The 18,601-nt window shown below is 38.7% G+C and overlaps 2 long non-coding RNA genes across 2 annotated transcripts; one reads left to right on the top strand and one right to left on the bottom strand.

Annotated features, from left to right (window-relative positions):
* Positions 1 to 7,913: 7,913 nt before the first annotated feature.
* LOC129456985 (uncharacterized) lies at positions 7,914 to 8,476 on the top strand. The gene is made up of 3 exons (XR_008649030.1): positions 7,914 to 7,975; positions 8,066 to 8,154; positions 8,360 to 8,476. It is a non-coding gene; the product is annotated as an uncharacterized LOC129456985 (long non-coding RNA).
* Positions 8,477 to 12,951: 4,475 nt separating this feature from the next.
* Positions 12,952 to 13,514, bottom strand: LOC129456982 (uncharacterized). The gene is made up of 3 exons (XR_008649028.1): positions 13,453 to 13,514; positions 13,274 to 13,362; positions 12,952 to 13,068 (listed from the first exon to the last, which is right to left on the bottom strand). It is a non-coding gene; the product is annotated as an uncharacterized LOC129456982 (long non-coding RNA).
* Between the last annotated feature and the right edge of the window lie 5,087 nt (positions 13,515 to 18,601).

Here is an 18,601-nt window from a genome sequence, read left to right as displayed (position 1 = left end):
AAGCGTCTACAACTGTCTCTGCACATGGCCCCAGGGCACGCCGACCACGCCCACCTCTCATCTGCACTTAGTACTCTACGGCAGTATAAACACTTCCTGCAGGAGGTAACTATTTCAAACTTATCTGGGGTGGAGAAAGTACTCCATTTCTTTACTTAACATAGGGCTAAAATAACTAAAAACCTTTCATTATGTGTGATTTTATTAGTTATTTTATTAGTAAAACACTAAAAACACTGTGAAAAAACATGTACCAACGTGTCGTATTTTTTGTGTCATATTTAAGCTTCTGCAAAAATAACCTGTCTCCATAGATGTATGTGGTGAATTCCAGATGTAGCACCTCAGAGTGTTAACTACAGGGGAATATCAGTTAAGTGTATGTAATACTCTTCTATGGATCAGTGAATTTCGGTTAGGTACGACTACTGGAGCAATTGTTGGAAGAACCTGAGTTATAAGAACCACAGACCAGTGAAATTAGTTTAAATCGCCGGCTTTCTTATTGAACAGTTTGTAAAAAATAAGAAAAATACATGGACAGACATTTACATTAAACATTAATTTCAAAACTCGTTTTCACTTTAAACCTTTCTTTTGATTTAAAGATTTTTCTTTCAGTTTTAAATTTCTAAATTAATCGGTTGCAACCTTTTTAAGTTAGTTAGATCTAGTTTAAGTTATCTCTTATCTATTTTCTTGTTGTTGAGTTAACTTTTTAATTTAAATAATCTTTAGTTCTTTTCAGTTCTACTCAAAGTTACCCTTTAAGTTTGAACCATTTTGTTTTGTTGTTTACAACCAAACAAGAATAACCATAATTGTAAAATTCCCTTTTACAACTGTTCGTTATCATCAATCAAATAAAAAGGTAAAATTGGACAAAACTAAAATGAATTCAGCAAAAGGCTGAATCACCCTGTGTTGCAAAGAATAAAGTCTCTTTCTTCTACTTATTAATCCAGTGTCTTTTGTGCAGGAGTTTGTGTAAATCCTACCAGTTCTGATGAAAACTATATAGTGTCCAGTAGAAGGCACATGGTTCCTGGCGCATGCGCAGTTCAGAAAGTCTGTGGGAGGCTCCACATCTTGTTTCACACACGTGGTTCTCAAAGTTGGTATTTAGCTGGATTCTTTCAAACCATACTTTAAAAGCCTATCATAGACAAGATAAAATATGTGTAAGTACACAAAATACGTTGCTAGGATAGTGTTACAATACAGAAAATTATCATCAGCGGTCTTAATTGATTCTTGTTAAGAACACGCTGTCGCCAAAATGGCGGACGCGACAGGGACAAGTCTGGGCAATGAACTTTCAAAGTCTATCATTTTTTAGCTTTTTAGGTTTTGCATTACATTCTCTTGAAAAGATTATTACATTGCACAAAATAAAATACATTTATTTTACACTCACCAAGTCCCATTGATCAAAAAAATCTAACCGTTTCCACACTGGGACAGGTTGAAAAACAAAAATACTCTCTTTTTAGTTTAGAAATATCACTTTAATCAACTTTAGACTCCTTTTTGGCTCTCCTCTCCTTTCTGCAGCAGCTCTGTCTGTGCTGTCTGCATATCTCCCTCGTCTAGCAGAGGAAAAAAAACCCAAAACAATCCGGTTCCTGCTAGTCACGTGGTTCAAGCGCTACATGAATTTCAAAATAAATATATAATAATAATAATAATAATAATAATAATAATAATAATAATAATAATAATAATAATAATAATAATAATAATAATAATAATAATAATAAAATATTTGACTTTTGAAATTAATTGTAACCATATCACATATTTATTGACGTTTTATCAAAAACGTTTATTTCTGTTTTTTATCAACAAGCTTTTACTTTGAAAATCACAATGTTAACCTGGGTTACACAGAGTTGTATTAGAAGTCATGTGACCTCTTGTCTCCATGGCAACGGTTTCTGGCAAAGCTTTGTTTCTCTTTGAGGTTCTCTTTGAGCTTTGTGAGAGCTTTGTGATGTCATAGGGTTGCTCTCCTCAGAAATTAGTACCTGTAACGATTGTACAGGTTTCTACAAACTTTAGACCACACAATTTAAACTTTTGAATGAATGAAAAAATGGAAGAGAAGAGACCAATCACTGTAGACAAGATTCATATCCCCCCAGATGATCTTATTAGGATAATAAAGAGCCACTTTAACAGAGTGAGCCCTCTTCAGTGGACTATGTTGGCTAATGGGATGTGCGACAATGAGACCAAACTAATTCTCCTGACGATGTTCATCCAGCTAGTCCAAACGCTATCTACAAACGTTTTAAGACAGGTTATCCCGAAGGACGAGGTCAGGGTAAGGTGTATGAACGAAGAGGAGTCAACTCGTGCGTTTGGGACTATAACCGCCGTTCTCGAAGAATCGATTGGTTTGGTTTTCGCACGGGCTTTAAATATCCCCAACGTTCCATTGACGTCTGACTCAGAGCAATTAACAGTAATGATTCAGAAAGAGGTATCCCAAAAGGTGAATAGCGCCCTCTCTGATATGTCCGAGTTACAACAAGGAAGTATCAGAGTAAACTCATCATTAACTAGTTCAGACGCAGCTCGCAGCGTGGTTGACAAAGCCAAAGCATGTCTGAAAGCATGCTTAAACGTGTTAACTTGCTCCTGCGTGTCTATTCGCAGTTGCACTACAAGTCCAATAGGGGATGCTGAAGAACCTTCTAAACGGCCGGCATCAGAGAACTCATTTTACTCCACAAAGAGTCCATGTCACTGCTGTTTTTCGATGTTCGCTAGGAAGAACTTCAGAAAACTGAAGGAATCTTTAGATAGAAGAATATTCACACCTAAATCTGAAACTCCGATTAGAACAGAGTGTACTACCCCTGAAACTACCTCAGTGGGCAGAGTGACCAATACCCCTGAAACTACCCCTGGAACTACCCCTGGAACTACCCAAACAAGCCAAATTTTAACCACCCCCCGCTCGCCAGAGATCGATTATGAAACCATCAGACGTGAAGTTGACACATTATTTCACAAGCTAAACTTGGCCAAACTGGACGGATTGGCTGAGAGTCAACATAGTCTCTTGAGGGTTCTCAAAAGCAACGATATGGCTGCATTTTCATCAAGACTAACAGATATTATGTACCGTCACTTTGCCTTGATGGACAGTGCAATAGAGTGCATGTCTCCGATCCCAGACAGAAAAAGACCTGCGAGCGCCCACAATCTGGACCGTTTGTACGTTATAGTTGAAGATGAGGTTGCTACGTACCTTAAAAAGTTGTTAAACTTTATGCAGGAGGATATGGGAGAAGACATTTTTGATATGGACTTGTTTGAGATGTGTGTGGAAAGGGAACCAGTGTTTATAGATGTGCCTGCACCTGTACAAGTGCGGACACAAGTCTCAAGCACTACCCAAACCTCTCCATCTTTCCACATGTCCGTACCTTCCCAAGAATCAGTGACATCTCAAAAATCAGTGCCATCTTTCAATAACCGAAAGTATGACCTGTTTGAGAGATCCATGGTTCAACCTGCGGCACTTGTACCATCGTTTGTCTCCAAAGATGTACCAGCTGTTGTCTTTAACACACCAAATAAAAAATCGACCCCTAATAACCCAAAGTATGACCTGTTTGATCCTGCGGCACTTGTACCATCGTTCGTCTCCCAAGATGTACCAGCTGTTGTCTTGAACACACCAAAGAAAAAATCGACCCCTAATTACCGAAAGTATGACCTGTTTGAGAGATCCATGGTTCAACCTGCGGCACTTGTACCATCGTTTGTCTCCAAAGATGTACCAGCTGTTGTCTCGAAAACACCAAAGAAAAAATCGACCCCTCTAAACAGACATTTGTCGCAAGGCCAGACCATGACGCAGATCATGGTCACTGCTTTGATGATAAAAATTTTCAAAGGAAACGTTGACTTGTATATGAGACACGAGACTTACGACGCCATCCTCACACGTTTAACACAAAAAGCGTGGAGGGAGATTGACATACCGGACAGGAAAATCAAGAAGACTGAGAAGAGACAGCACAAAATAATCAAAGATGTGATGAACCACCTTGAATGGGAGTATGGCTCATCCACGGCTCTGCTACAAAGCGTTATGGACAGTGACGGTAGGTTCGAGTACAGGGTTGTGGCGTTGCTAAAAATTCACATACAGAAAAAGACACGGGACTCTCTACCAGTTCGCTTTTTCAGATCTCTGTGGAAGTCCTGTTTCCCTTATGAATAAGCCCCCCCCCCCCAATTAAATGAAAGTGACTCAATTAAATGAAAGTTAATTGAGTAACTTTCATTTTAAACCCCTCGCGTTTGGATTACTCATTTATCTTCTAAGAAATGCCTTTAGTTGTTCAGTGCAGTGTGAGTACAAATCCCACAATGCACTGAGCTTGAACTAGAGTTGTTTCGTTATGGAGATAAAATAAACTAAAATCTGAATGAGAGGGGTGGACCTGAAAATACAACCAAATTTAAACAAAATCTAATTAGGCCCGAGCCTGGGACTCCGTCCCGGCGAGGGACTCATTAAAACCGCGTCCGGAGCATGGAAAATGGCAAAAATCAAGTAGTAAACACGCCCCGACATGGCAGTGAGTGTTGTCAAAAATTAGAACTCGACGAGTTCTAATTGTCACAAAAGACCCCGAGAAAAAATAACGAAAGACGACTCAGTAGCGCCACCTCAAACTTTGATTTTCATGGGGCCAATGGGAGCCCGACTCGGAAAAAAGTCAACGTAAAAATCCGAACCTCACATCAAAAAATAGAACATGTCGGGACATGACAAAAATGATATTATGGCCCCGCCCTAAAATGTACAGGAAGTCGGCCATATTGGATCAAACCCTGGAATGACATTCAGGACATTTTCTCACACAGTTTTAATCACAAACAATGTAATGTATTAAAGTTATATAAATACACACACTTTTTCAGCTGCTCAAAATCTTTATATTTCTGTTAGAAGGTCAAAAAAAAAAAAAAAAAAAGAAGAAAGAAAGTAAGAAAATGTAACACTGAATTGAGTTTCCTTATTTCTACATAATGCTCCTTTAGTCCAAAAGACAAAAATGCTACCTATAATCTATAATTGCTTTATTATTTGTGAAAAATAAAGATTCCAAACATGATCCTTTGGACATAAATGCATTTGTTCTTGTAATCTTTAATAAATTTAGTTGAATTCACTTGCTGTTGCATGTTTCAGATGGAGGGCAGGGGCCTATAAAACTATGGGAGAAAGAAATATACAAACTTTTGATTCAATTCAATTCAATTCAATTCATTTATTTTTGTAACGCCCAAAATCACAACAACAGTTGTCTCGAAGGGCGTTCATGTTTTGGTTGATGGGGGAAACCGGAGTACCCGGAGGAAACCCATCCAGACACGGGGAGAAACATGAAAAACTCCACACAGAAAGGCCTGGTGACCCGGGGATCGAACCAACCTTCTTGCTGTGAGACATGAGTGATGGCACTCAGTCACCGTGCCGCCAAGACACAAAAAACAAAACAACAGGAAGAATCAGACACAACAAGAAAAATCAGACACAACAGGAAAAATCAGACACAACAGGAAAAATCAGACAACATAAGAAATCGGCCAGGAGACCAGACGAGGAGGAGGAGAGCCGGGCGAGGAGGAGGAGAGCCAGGCAAGGAGGAGGTCCAACTGTCATCGGGGCATCTGAAAGAGATACACTCCACAGGGGGAGTGGGACAGGGGACAACATGTGAATAGCATTGCTGATGAGAAAATAGGGCAAAGTAGAGGATAGTGCTCAGGTTGCCATACTTCCCCCAGCTAGTTACTCCTACTGCAGCTTATCTTATCCCGGGTTTTAATAACCCTAACTCCCTCACTAAGTAACCTGGTCATACGCTATACCGAAGAGGAAGGTTTTAAGCCTGGTCTTAAATACAGAGACTGTGGGGGCCTGTTTAACATCAGCAGGGAGTTGATTCCATAGCACAGGAGCTTGGTAACTGAATGCTCTCCCTCCCACTGTACTTTTGGACACTCTAGGAACCACTAATAGTCCTGCATTCTGAGAGCGGAGTGCTCTGTTTGGCTGGTACGGGACAATAGCATCTCACAAACGTTGAACCTTTTTGATAAATAAGCTGTGTTCACCACATCCTAAAATCTGATGTCATAGTTTCAGATGGAGTTGCAGGGGCCTGTGCAACTCTGTGGAAGATTCACAGTTTTTGGAAGAAGAAATCAAAACTTAGGATCATTATTGTTTAAAGGGCCCCTTTAATGTAGCAAGGCAGCCATTGTAAATTATTATTTACTTTTATTTTAAGCCCCCAGAGGAAGTGCTGTCCAAGGCCCAATACAAATGAGCTGCATGTGTTCGCTTTAGTACATCTGCATTCATATTATAATTTGTGAAATATTCTAATGACTTCATCTGTAGATGTTCATATATGATCAATATAAAAAAACAAACAAACTAGAGCATTTTGTTCTTTTTCACATGTTGTAGTTCCAGCTGTCAGCTCTTTCTGGTCAGATTGTGTTAAAATAAAGTTCAGGTCAAAGTCTAACAAAGCCTCAGACAGAGCATGCCCACTGTTAGCACCACACCAACCAAGGAATGTTGATGAGATCAGCTGCAAAGTATCAGTAGAAAGCCACTTTGAAGGCCTGAGCTGACAGACGAGAATTGTCCAGGCAAGGGACTAATTAAAACTGAATTTGGAGCTCATAAAATCACAAAAGTGAAGTAGTAAACAAGAACAAACATGATAGAGACGAGTATCAAAAATTAAAACCCTCTAATTTTGAGTGAATGCTCTAAAAAACACTGGCTCAGTAGTGCCACCTCAAAAAAACAAAAACACAAAATACAATAATATTCATGAGATCCCGGACCCCCAAAAAACCAAACAAAAAAATTTGAAACTCTGCCCCAAAAAATACATCATGTCCCAACTTGTAAAAAAAAAAAAAAAAAGCCTATCTCCTCAAATGTGCAAACACAAAGCACAAAGTACTAGAAAAAATCCATATGTAAATGGGCGACATGCTGCATCAAATCTGACATATACAAGAGCCATTTGTGCACTTCCTGGATTACTAATGACATCACAAGGTGGAACGGAGCATTTTAGCACTGTAGGTGACACACAAAATTAAACTTAACTGTTTTTGATGACAGAACAATATATCACGAAAAAATCTAGCACAGTACGGGCCTTTAAACAGGTTTGATTGTGAGAGGACAGGACATTCCCTCGTGTTGCTAGCGTAAACAAGCTCACTGATATTAATAGTTTAATCAGGCTCATTAGTATTCAGATGTATGTGTGTATGTGTGGACTGGTGCATCTGTTTACCATCACATGCTCTGCTTAGAGGAGGCTAACAGTACGATTAAAGGTGCACTGCAACTTTTCTGGAGGGAGGTGTGGCACCAGCTGTTATTGCGTTACATTGAATGTTCCGAAGTATGGCATTTACTTATCTTTCTCAGTAGAGACAAGCACGGTCAAGTGACAGGTCCGATCTCTGGAGAGGTGACCCTGCTCTCAGCAAGAATGAATGTTTTTTGATGTATTTTTGAGGAATAAAACACCTGTAAACCATACTAGTTAAGATGTATATGAATATGTTTTTTTTTCCTAAGCCAAAGGTTTTTAAAGTCGACTTTTTGGAGATTTCTACCATGTTATAACATCGTTTCCTCATTAAAAACATTGCGATTTAAATATGTTATGTGTTAACAAGTTACCCCATAGAAGTGTCTTTGATAGAGCTCTACTTTAAAATGTAGTCAAATTAAAACAAAAGCATATATTATACATTTTCAAAAATAAAATATCTACAGCTGTACTACTACCACCACTGAGACAATCATTCAGTCCTAACTTTCTGCCCATTGTTTCAGTTAAAGCGAAACTCACAAAGAGACAAGTTGTTGGAGGAGGCCCAGCAGATGATACAGGGCTGTCCGGTAACACGTGCATTTTTTATTTCCCATTTGTTCATTTCTGGTTGAACTTATCACATATTCTGAAGTCGTGCTCTGTTTTATCATTAACAGAAGCTTGCAGAAGGAAACCGACAGCTGGTCACCACTCACAGGTGTGCTCTGTACCGGAGTCTGGAGGAGCAGCTCCCAGACAGCGTCAAGTACGTCTCTACTACGCGAATAAAGGCTTCTGTTCTCAATTTGTTGTATGACGGGACAGTTGTACTAAGCCTGATTTTGTGATGATAGTTATGGGAAAGGTAATGATAGTTTTGTCATTTTAACCCACTCGTAAGTACTCATCCATAGATTTAGTCGGAGTAAATGCCATATCCATCTAATAATGTATGATATGTTTTTATGCAGGGCTCTGGAGCAGGTGGCACACTTGAGCTTGTTCCTCTTCACAGACGCTCTGGTCTTGACCCGCCTCAGCCTGGATCACGTCCCGTTTGGCCTGGCTCACACCTGCACCTACAGCTTCATGACGTCTGTGGCTCTGTCCAGGCTGAGCGTCAGAGAGATCAACCACTCGCGCTGTACGTCAACTCAGACAACCGGAGGCAAAAGTGAAGGAACATGATTTGATTTCAGTGGAGAAATTGAGATTAACCACAGAATATAATGGTGATGATAATGCATTTTAATTTTCTAGACTCTTTGTTGGTGCGTTGAAACAGTAACACAGTAAGAGTAATGCACTGCTCCTCATTGTTTAATCCTTACTTACACTTTCTGTCAAGCTCAACTAGTATTTCAATCCTTTTAAACAGGGAAGCTGTCAGTTGCTTCTATATTAGTTATTACCCAAGAAAATGCCACGTAAAATGAACAGATTATGTTTTACAGTCAACTTTTCTGTTCTTTTTTAGCATCTTTTACCAAACAATGCATGAAAATAAAAAGTATTTATCTTGACAAGAATACATTCAAATCAGGTACAGGCCCTTCCTTTTGCCTCAAGTTTCCTTTATTCCAGGATTTTGAACATTCTACATAACATTTTAAAGCGTCTACAACTGTCTCTGCACATGGCCCCAGGGCACGCCGACTACGCCCACCTCTCATCTGCACTTAGTACTCTACGGCAGTATAAACACTTCCTGCAGGAGGTAACTATTTCAAACTTATCTGGGGTGGAGAAAGTACTCCATTTCTTTACTTAACATAGGGCTAAAATAACTAAAAACCTTTCATTATGTGTGATTTTATTAGTTATTTTATTAGTAAAACACTAAAAACACTGTGAAAAAACATGTACCAACGTGTCGTATTTTTCGTGTCATATTTAAGCTTCTGCAAAAATAACCTGTCTCCATAGATGTATGTGGTGAATTCCAGATGTAGCACCTCAGAGTGTTAACTACAGGGGAATATCAGTTAAGTGTATGTAATACTCTTCTATGGATCAGTGAATTTCGGTTAGGTACGACTACTGGAGCAATTGTTGGAAGAACCTGAGTTATAAGAACCACAGACCAGTGAAATTAGTTTAAATCGCCGGCTTTCTTATTGAACAGTTTGTAAAAAAATAAGAAAAATACATGGACAGACATTTACATTAAACATTAATTTCAAAACTCGTTTTCACTTTAAACCTTTCTTTTGATTTAAAGATTTTTCTTTCAGTTTTAAATTTCTAAATTAATCGGTTGCAACCTTTTTAAGTTAGTTAGATCTAGTTTAAGTTATCTCTTATCTATTTTCTTGTTGTTGAGTTAACTTTTTAATTTAAATAATCTTTAGTTCTTTTCAGTTCTACTCAAAGTTACCCTTTAAGTTTGAACCATTTTGTTTTGTTGTTTACAACCAAACAAGAATAACCATAATTGTAAAATTCCCTTTTACAACTGTTCGTTATCATCAATCAAATAAAAAGGTAAAATTGGACAAAACTAAAATGAATTCAGCAAAAGGCTGAATCACCCTGTGTTGCAAAGAATAAAGTCTCTTTCTTCTACTTATTAATCCAGTGTCTTTTGTGCAGGAGTTTGTGTAAATCCTACCAGTTCTGATGAAAACTATATAGTGTCCAGTAGAAGGCACATGGTTCCTGGCGCATGCGCAGTTCAGAAAGTCTGTGGGAGGCTCCACATCTTGTTTCACACACGTGGTTCTCAAAGTTGGTATTTAGCTGGATTCTTTCAAACCATACTTTAAAAGCCTATCATAGACAAGATAAAATATGCCTAAGTACACAAAATACGTTGCTAGGATAGTGTTACAATACAGAAAATTATCATCAGCGGTCTTAATTGATTCTTGTTAAGAACACGCTGTCGCCAAAATGGCGGACGCGACAGGGACAAGTCTGGGCAATGAACTTTCAAAGTCTATCATTTTTTAGCTTTTTAGGTTTTGCATTACATTCTCTTGAAAAGATTATTACATTGCACAAAATAAAATACATTTATTTTACACTCACCAAGTCCCATTCATCAAAAAAATCTAAACCGTTTCCACACTGGGACAGGTTGAAAAACAAAAATACTCTCTTTTTAGTTTAGAAATATCACTTTAATCAACTTTAGACTCCTTTTTGGCTCTCCTCTCCTTTCTGCAGCAGCTCTGCCTGTGCTGTCTGCATATCTCCCTCGGTCTAGCATAGGAAAAAACCCCAAAACAATCCGGTTCCTGCTAGTCACGTGGTTCAAGCGCTACATGAATTTCAAAATAAATATATAATAATAATAATAATAATAATAATAATATTATTATTATTATTATTATATTATATTTATTTTGAAATTCATGTAGCGCTTGAACCACGTGACTAGCAGGAACCACCGGATTGTTTTGGGGTTTTTTTCCTATGCTAGACGAGGGAGATATGCAGACAGCACAGGCAGAGCTGCTGCAGAAAGGAGAGGAGAGCCAAAAAGGAGTCTAAAGTTGATTAAAGTGATATTTCTAAACTAAAAAGAGAGTATTTTGTTTTTCAACCTGTCCCAGTGTGGAAACGGTTAGATTTTTTTGATGAATGGGACTTGGTGAGTGTAAAATAAATGTATTTTATTTTGTGCAATGTAATAATCTTTTCAAGAGAATGTAATGCAAAACCTAAAAAAGCTAAAAAATGATAGACTTTGAAAGTTCATTGCCCAGACTTGTCCCTGTCGCGTCCGCCATTTTGGCGACAGCGTGTTCTTAACAAGAATCAATTAAGACCGCTGATGATAATTTTCTGTATTGTAACACTATCCTAGCAACGTATTTTGTGTACTTACAGCATATTTTATCTTGTCTATGATAGGCTTTTAAAGTATGGTTTGAAAGAATCCAGCTAAATACCAACTTTGAGAACCACGTGTGTGAAACAAGATGTGGAGCCTCCCACAGACTTTCTGAACTGCGCATGCGCCAGGAACCATGTGCCTTCTACTGGACACTATATAGTTTTCATCAGAACTGGTAGGATTTACACAAACTCCTGCACAAAAGACACTGGATTAATAAGTAGAAGAAAGAGTACTTATTCTTTGCAACACAGGGTGATTCAGCCTTTTGCTGAATTCATTTTAGTTTTGTCCAATTTTACCTTTTTATTTGATTGATGATAACGAACAGTTGTAAAAGGGAATTTTACAATTATGGTTATTCTTGTTTGGTTGTAAACAACAAAACAAAATGGTTCAAACTTAAAGGGTAACTTTGAGTAGAACTGAAAAGAACTAAAGATTATTTAAATTAAAAAGTTAACTCAACAACAAGAAAATAGATAAGAGATAACTTAAACTAGATCTAACTAACTTAAAAAGGTTGCAACCGATTAATTAGAAATTTAAAACTGAAAGAAAAATCTTTAAATCAAAAGAAAGGTTTAAAGTGAAAACGAGTTTTGAAATTAATGTTTAATGTAAATGTCTGTCCATGTATTTTTCTTATTTTTTACAAACTGTTCAATAAGAAAGCCGGCGATTTAAACTAATTTCACTGGTCTGTGGTTCTTATAACTCAGGTTCTTCCAACAATTGCTCCAGTAGTCGTACCTAAACCGAAATTCACTGATCCATAGAAGAGTATTACATACACTTAACTGATATTCCCCTGTAGTTAACACTCTGAGGTGCTACATCTGGAATTCACCACATACATCTATGGAGACAGGTTATTTTTGCAGAAGCTTAAATATGACACGAAAAATACGACACGTTGGTACATGTTTTTTCACAGTGTTTTTAGTGTTTTACTAATAAAATAACTAATAAAATCACACATAATGAAAGGTTTTTAGTTATTTTAGCCCTATGTTAAGTAAAGAAATGGAGTACTTTCTCCACCCCAGATAAGTTTGAAATAGTTACCTCCTGCAGGAAGTGTTTATACTGCCGTAGAGTACTAAGTGCAGATGAGAGGTGGGCGTGGTCGGCGTGCCCTGGGGCCATGTGCAGAGACAGTTGTAGACGCTTTAAAATGTTATGTAGAATGTTCAAAATCCTGGAATAAAGGAAACTTGAGGCAAAGTGGAGTAGATCATAAGGACACTTTCAAATAGGGCCTGTACCTGATTTGAATGTATTCTTGTCAAGATAAATACTTTTTATTTTCATGCATTGTTTGGTAAAAGATGCTAAAAAGAACAGAAAAGTTGACTGTAAACATAATCTATTCATTTTTACGTGGCATTTTCTTGGGTAATAACTAATATAGAAGCAACTGACAGCTTCCCTGTTTAAAAGGATTGAAATACTAGTTGAGCTTGACAGAAAGTGTAAGTAAGGATTAAACAATGAGGAGCAGTGCATTACTCTTACTGTGTTACTGTTTCAACGCACCAACAAAGAGTCTAGAAAATTAAAATGCATTATCATCACCATTATATTCTGTGGTTAATCTCAATTTCTCCACTGAAATCAAATCATGTTCCTTCACTTTTGCCTCCGGTTGTCTGAGTTGACGTACAGCGCGAGTGGTTGATCTCTCTGACGCTCAGCCTGGACAGAGCCACAGACGTCATGAAGCTGTAGGTGCAGGTGTGAGCCAGGCCAAACGGGACGTGATCCAGGCTGAGGCGGGTCAAGACCAGAGCGTCTGTGAAGAGGAACAAGCTCAAGTGTGCCACCTGCTCCAGAGCCCTGCATAAAAACATATCATACATTATTAGATGGATATGGCATTTACTCCGACTAAATCTATGGATGAGTACTTACGAGTGGGTTAAAATGACAAAACTATCATTACCTTTCCCATAAGTATCATCACAAAATCAGGCTTAGTACAACCGTCCCGTCATACAACAAATTGAGAACAGAAGCCTTTATTTGCGTAGTAGAGACGTACTTGACGCTGTCTGGGAGCTGCTCCTCCAGACTCCGGTACAGAGCACACCTGTGAGTGGTGACCAGCTGTCGGTTTCCTTCTGCAAGCTTCTGTTAATGATAAAACAGAGCACGACTTCAGAATATGTGATAAGTTCAACCAGAAATGAACAAATGGGAAATAAAAAATGCACGTGTTACCGGACAGCCCTGTATCATCTGCTGGGCCTCCTCCAACAACTTGTCTCTTTGTGAGTTTCGCTTTAACTGAAACAATGGGCAGAAAGTTAGGACTGAATGATTGTCTCAGTGGTGGTAGTAGTACAGCTGTAGATATTTTATTTTTGAAAATGTATAATATATGCTTTTGTTTTAATTTGACTACATTTTAAAGTAGAGCTCTATCAAAGACACTTCTATGGGGTAACTTGTTAACACATAACATATTTAAATCGCCATGTTTTTAATGAGGAAACGATGTTATAACATGGTAGAAATCTCCAAAAAGTCGACTTTAAAAACCTTTGGCTTAGGAAAAAAAAACATATTCATATACATCTTAACTAGTATGGTTTACAGGTGTTTTATTCCTCAAAAATACATCAAAAAACATTCATTCTTGCTGAGAGCAGGGTCACCTCTCCAGAGATCGGACCTGTCACTTGACCGTGCTTGTCTCTACTGAGAAAGATAAGTAAATGCCATACTTCGGAACATTCAATGTAACGCAATAACAGCTGGTGCCACACCTCCCTCCAGAAAAGTTGCAGTGCACCTTTAATCGTACTGTTAGCCTCCTCTAAGCAGAGCATGTGATGGTAAACAGATGCACCAGTCCACACATACACACATACATCTGAATACTAATGAGCCTGATTAAACTATTAATATCAGTGAGCTTGTTTACGCTAGCAACACGAGGGAATGTCCTGTCCTCTCACAATCAAACCTGTTTAAAGGCCCGTACTGTGCTAGATTTTTTCGTGATATATTGTTCTGTCATCAAAAACAGTTAAGTTTAATTTTGTGTGTCACCTACAGTGCTAAAATGCTCCGTTCCACCTTGTGATGTCATTAGTAATCCAGGAAGTGCACAAATGGCTCTTGTATATGTCAGATTTGATGCAGCATGTCGCCCATTTACATATGGATTTTTTCTAGTACTTTGTGCTTTGTGTTTGCACATTTGAGGGGATAGGCATTTTTTTTTTACAAGTTGGGACATGATGTATTTTTTGGGGCAGAGTTTCAAATTTTTTTGTTTGGTTTTTTGGGGGCCCGGCATCTCATGAATATTATTGGGTTTTTTTTGTGTTTTTTTTTTAGGTGGCACTACTGAGCCAGTGTTTTTTAGAGCATTCACTCAAAATTAGAGGGTTTTAATTTTTGATACTCGTCTCTATCATGTTTGTTCTTGTTTACTACTTCACTTTTGTGATTTTATGAGCTCCAAATTCAGTTTTAATTAGTCCCTTGCCTGGACAATTCTCGTCTGTCAGCTCAGGCCTTCAAAGTGGCTTTCTACTGATACTTTGCAGCTGATCTCATCAACATTCCTTGGTTGGTGTGGTGCTAACAGTGGGCATGCTCTGTCTGAGGCTTTGTTAGACTTTGACCTGAGCTTTATTTTAACACAATCTGACCAGAAAGAGCTGACAGCTGGAACTACAAGGTGAAAAAGAACAAAATGCTCTAGTTTGTTTGTTTTTTTATATTGATCATATATGAACATCTACAGATGAAGTCATTAGAATATTTCACAAATTATAATATGAATGCAGATGTACTAAAGCGAACACATGCAGCTCATTTGTATTGGGCCTTGGACAGCACTTCCTCTGGGGGCTTAAAATAAAAGTAAATAATAATTTACAATGGCTGCCTTGCTACATTAAAGGGGCCCTTTAAACAATAATGATCCTAAGTTTTGATTTCTTCTTCCAAAAACTGTGAATCTTCCACAGAGTTGCACAGGCCCCTGCAACTCCATCTGAAACTATGACATTAGATTTTAGGATGTGGTGAACACAGCTTATTTATCAAAAAGGTTCAACGTTTGTGAATCATAAGTTTGTATATTTCTTTCTCCCATAGTTTTATAGGCCCCTGCCCTCCATCTGAAACATGCAACAGCAAGTGAATTCAACTAAATTTATTAAAGATTACAAGAACAAATGCATTTATGTCCAAAGGATCATGTTTGGAATCTTTATTTTTCACAAATAATAAAGCAATTATAGATTATAGGTAGCATTTTTGTCTTTTGGACTAAAGGAGCATTATGTAGAAATAAGGAAACTCAATTCAGTGTTACATTTTCTTACTTTCTTTCTTCTTTTTTTTTTTTTTTTTTTTTTGACCTTCTAACAGAAATATAAAGATTTTGAGCAGCTGAAAAAGTGTGTGTATTTATATAACTTTAATACATTACATTGTTTGTGATTAAAACTGTGTGAGAAAATGTCCTGAATGTCATTCCAGGGTTTGATCCAATATGGCCGACTTCCTGTACATTTTAGGGCGGGGCCATAATATCATTTTTGTCATGTCCCGACATGTTCTATTTTTTGATGTGAGGTTCGGATTTTTACGTTGACTTTTTTCCGAGTCGGGCTCCCATTGGCCCCATGAAAATCAAAGTTTGAGGTGGCGCTACTGAGTCGTCTTTCGCCTTTTGTGACAATTAGAACTCGTCGAGTTCTAATTTTTGACAACACTCACTGCCATGTCGGGGCGTGTTTACTACTTGATTTTTGCCATTTTCCATGCTCCGGACGCGGTTTTAATGAGTCCCTCGCCGGGACGGAGTCCCAGGCTCGGGCCTAATTAGATTTTGTTTAAATTTGGTTGTATTTTCAGGTCCACCCCTCTCATTCAGATTTTAGTTTATTTTATCTCCATAACGAAACAACTCTAGTTCAAGCTCAGTGCATTGTGGGATTTGTACTCACACTGCACTGAACAACTAAAGGCATTTCTTAGAAGATAAATGAGTAATCCAAACGCGAGGGGTTTAAAATGAAAGTTACTCAATTAACTTTCATTTAATTGAGTCACTTTCATTTAATTGGGGGGGGGGCTTATTCATAAGGGAAACAGGACTTCCACAGAGATCTGAAAAAGCGAACTGGTAGAGAGTCCCGTGTCTTTTTCTGTATGTGAATTTTTAGCAACGCCACAACCCTGTACTCGAACCTACCGTCACTGTCCATAACGCTTTGTAGCAGAGCCGTGGATGAGCCATACTCCCATTCAAGGTGGTTCATCACATCTTTGATTATTTTGTGCTGTCTCTTCTCAGTCTTCTTGATTTTCCTGTCCGGTATGTCAATCTCCCTCCACGCTTTTTGTGTTAAACGTGTGAGGATGGCGTCGTAAGTCTCGTGTCTCATATACAAGTCAACGTTTCCTTTGAAAATTTTTATCATCAAAGCAGTGACCATGATCTGCGTCATGGTCTGGCCTTGCGACAAATGTCTGTTTAGAGGGGTCGATTTTTTCTTTGGTGTTTTCGAGACAACAGCTGGTACATCTTTGGAGACAAACGATGGTACAAGTGCCGCAGGTTGAACCATGGATCTCTCAAACAGGTCATACTTTCGGTAATTAGGGGTCGATTTTTTCTTTGGTGTGTTCAAGACAACAGCTGGTACATCTTGGGAGACGAACGATGGTACAAGTGCCGCAGGATCAAACAGGTCATACTTTGGGTTATTAGGGGTCGATTTTTTCTTTGGTGTGTTCAAGACAACAGCTGGTACATCTTTGGAGACAAACGATGGTACAAGTGCCGCAGGTTGAACCGTGGATCTCTCAAACAGGTCATACTTTCGGTTATTGAAAGATGGCACTGATTTTTGAGATGTCACTGATTCTTGGGAAGGTACGGACATGTGGAAAGATGGAGAGGTTTGGGTAGTGCTTGAGACTTGTGTCCGCACTTGTACAGGTGCAGGAACATCTATAAACACTGGTTCCCTTTCCACACACATCTCAAACAAGTCCATATCAAAAATGTCTTCTCCCATATCCTCCTGCATAAAGTTTAACAACTTTTTAAGGTACGTAGCAACCTCATCTTCAACTATAACGTACAAACGGTCCAGATTGTGGGCGCTCGCAGGTCTTTTTCTGTCTGGGATCGGAGACATGCACTCTATTGCACTGTCTATCAAGGCAAAGTGACGGTACATAATATCTGTTAGTCTTGATGAAAATGCAGCCATATCGTTGCTTTTGAGAACCCTCAAGAGACTATGTTGACTCTCAGCCAATCCGTCCAGTTTGGCCAAGTTTAGCTTGTGAAATAATGTGTCAACTTCACGTCTGATGGTTTCATAATCGATCTCTGGCGAGCGGGGGGTGGTTAAAATTTGGCTTGTTTGGGTAGTTCCAGGGGTAGTTCCAGGGGTATTGGTCACTCTGCCCACTGAGGTAGTTTCAGGGGTAGTAGTCACTCTGCCCACTGAGGTAGTTTCAGGGGTAGTAGTCACTCTGCCCACTGAGGTAGTTTCAGGGGTAGTACACTCTGTTCTAATCGGAGTTTCAGATTTAGGTGTGAATATTCTTCTATCTAAAGATTCCTTCAGTTTTCTGAAGTTCTTCCTAGCGAACATCGAAAAACAGCAGTGACATGGACTCTTTGTGGAGTAAAATGAGTTCTCTGATGCCGGCCGTTTAGAAGGTTCTTCAGCATCCCCTATTGGACTTGTAGTGCAACTGCGAATAGACACGCAGGAGCAAGTTAACACGTTTAAGCATGCTTTCAGACATGCTTTGGCTTTGTCAACCATGCTGCGAGCTGCGTCTGAACTAGTTAATGATGAGTTTACTCTGATACTTCCTTGTTGTAACTCGGACATATCAGAGAGGGCGCTATTCACCTTTTGGGATACCTCTTTCTGAATCATTACTGTTAATTGCTCTGAGTCAGACGTCAATGGAACGTTGGGGATATTTAAAGCCCGTGCGAAAACCAAACCAATCGATTCTTCGAGAACGGCGGTTATAGTCCCAAACGCACGAGTTGACTCCTCTTCGTTCATACACCTTACCCTGACCTCGTCCTTCGGGATAACCTGTCTTAAAACGTTTGTAGATAGCGTTTGGACTAGCTGGATGAACATCGTCAGGAGAATTTGTTTGGTCTCATTGTCGCACATCCCATTAGCCAACATAGTCCACTGAAGAGGGCTCACTCTGTTAAAGTGGCTCTTTATTATCCTAATAAGATCATCTGGGGGGATATGAATCTTGTCTACAGTGATTGGTCTCTTCTCTTCCATTTTTTCATTCATTCAAAAGTTTAAATTGTGTGGTCTAAAGTTTGTAGAAACCTGTACAATCGTTA

This window comes from Periophthalmus magnuspinnatus, chromosome 2, assembly GCF_009829125.3.
Source record: "Periophthalmus magnuspinnatus isolate fPerMag1 chromosome 2, fPerMag1.2.pri, whole genome shotgun sequence".
Taxonomy (NCBI): domain Eukaryota; kingdom Metazoa; phylum Chordata; class Actinopteri; order Gobiiformes; family Gobiidae; genus Periophthalmus; species Periophthalmus magnuspinnatus.
Note: the sequence above shows the minus strand (reverse complement) of the source record. Positions and strands in the feature narration are given on the sequence as shown.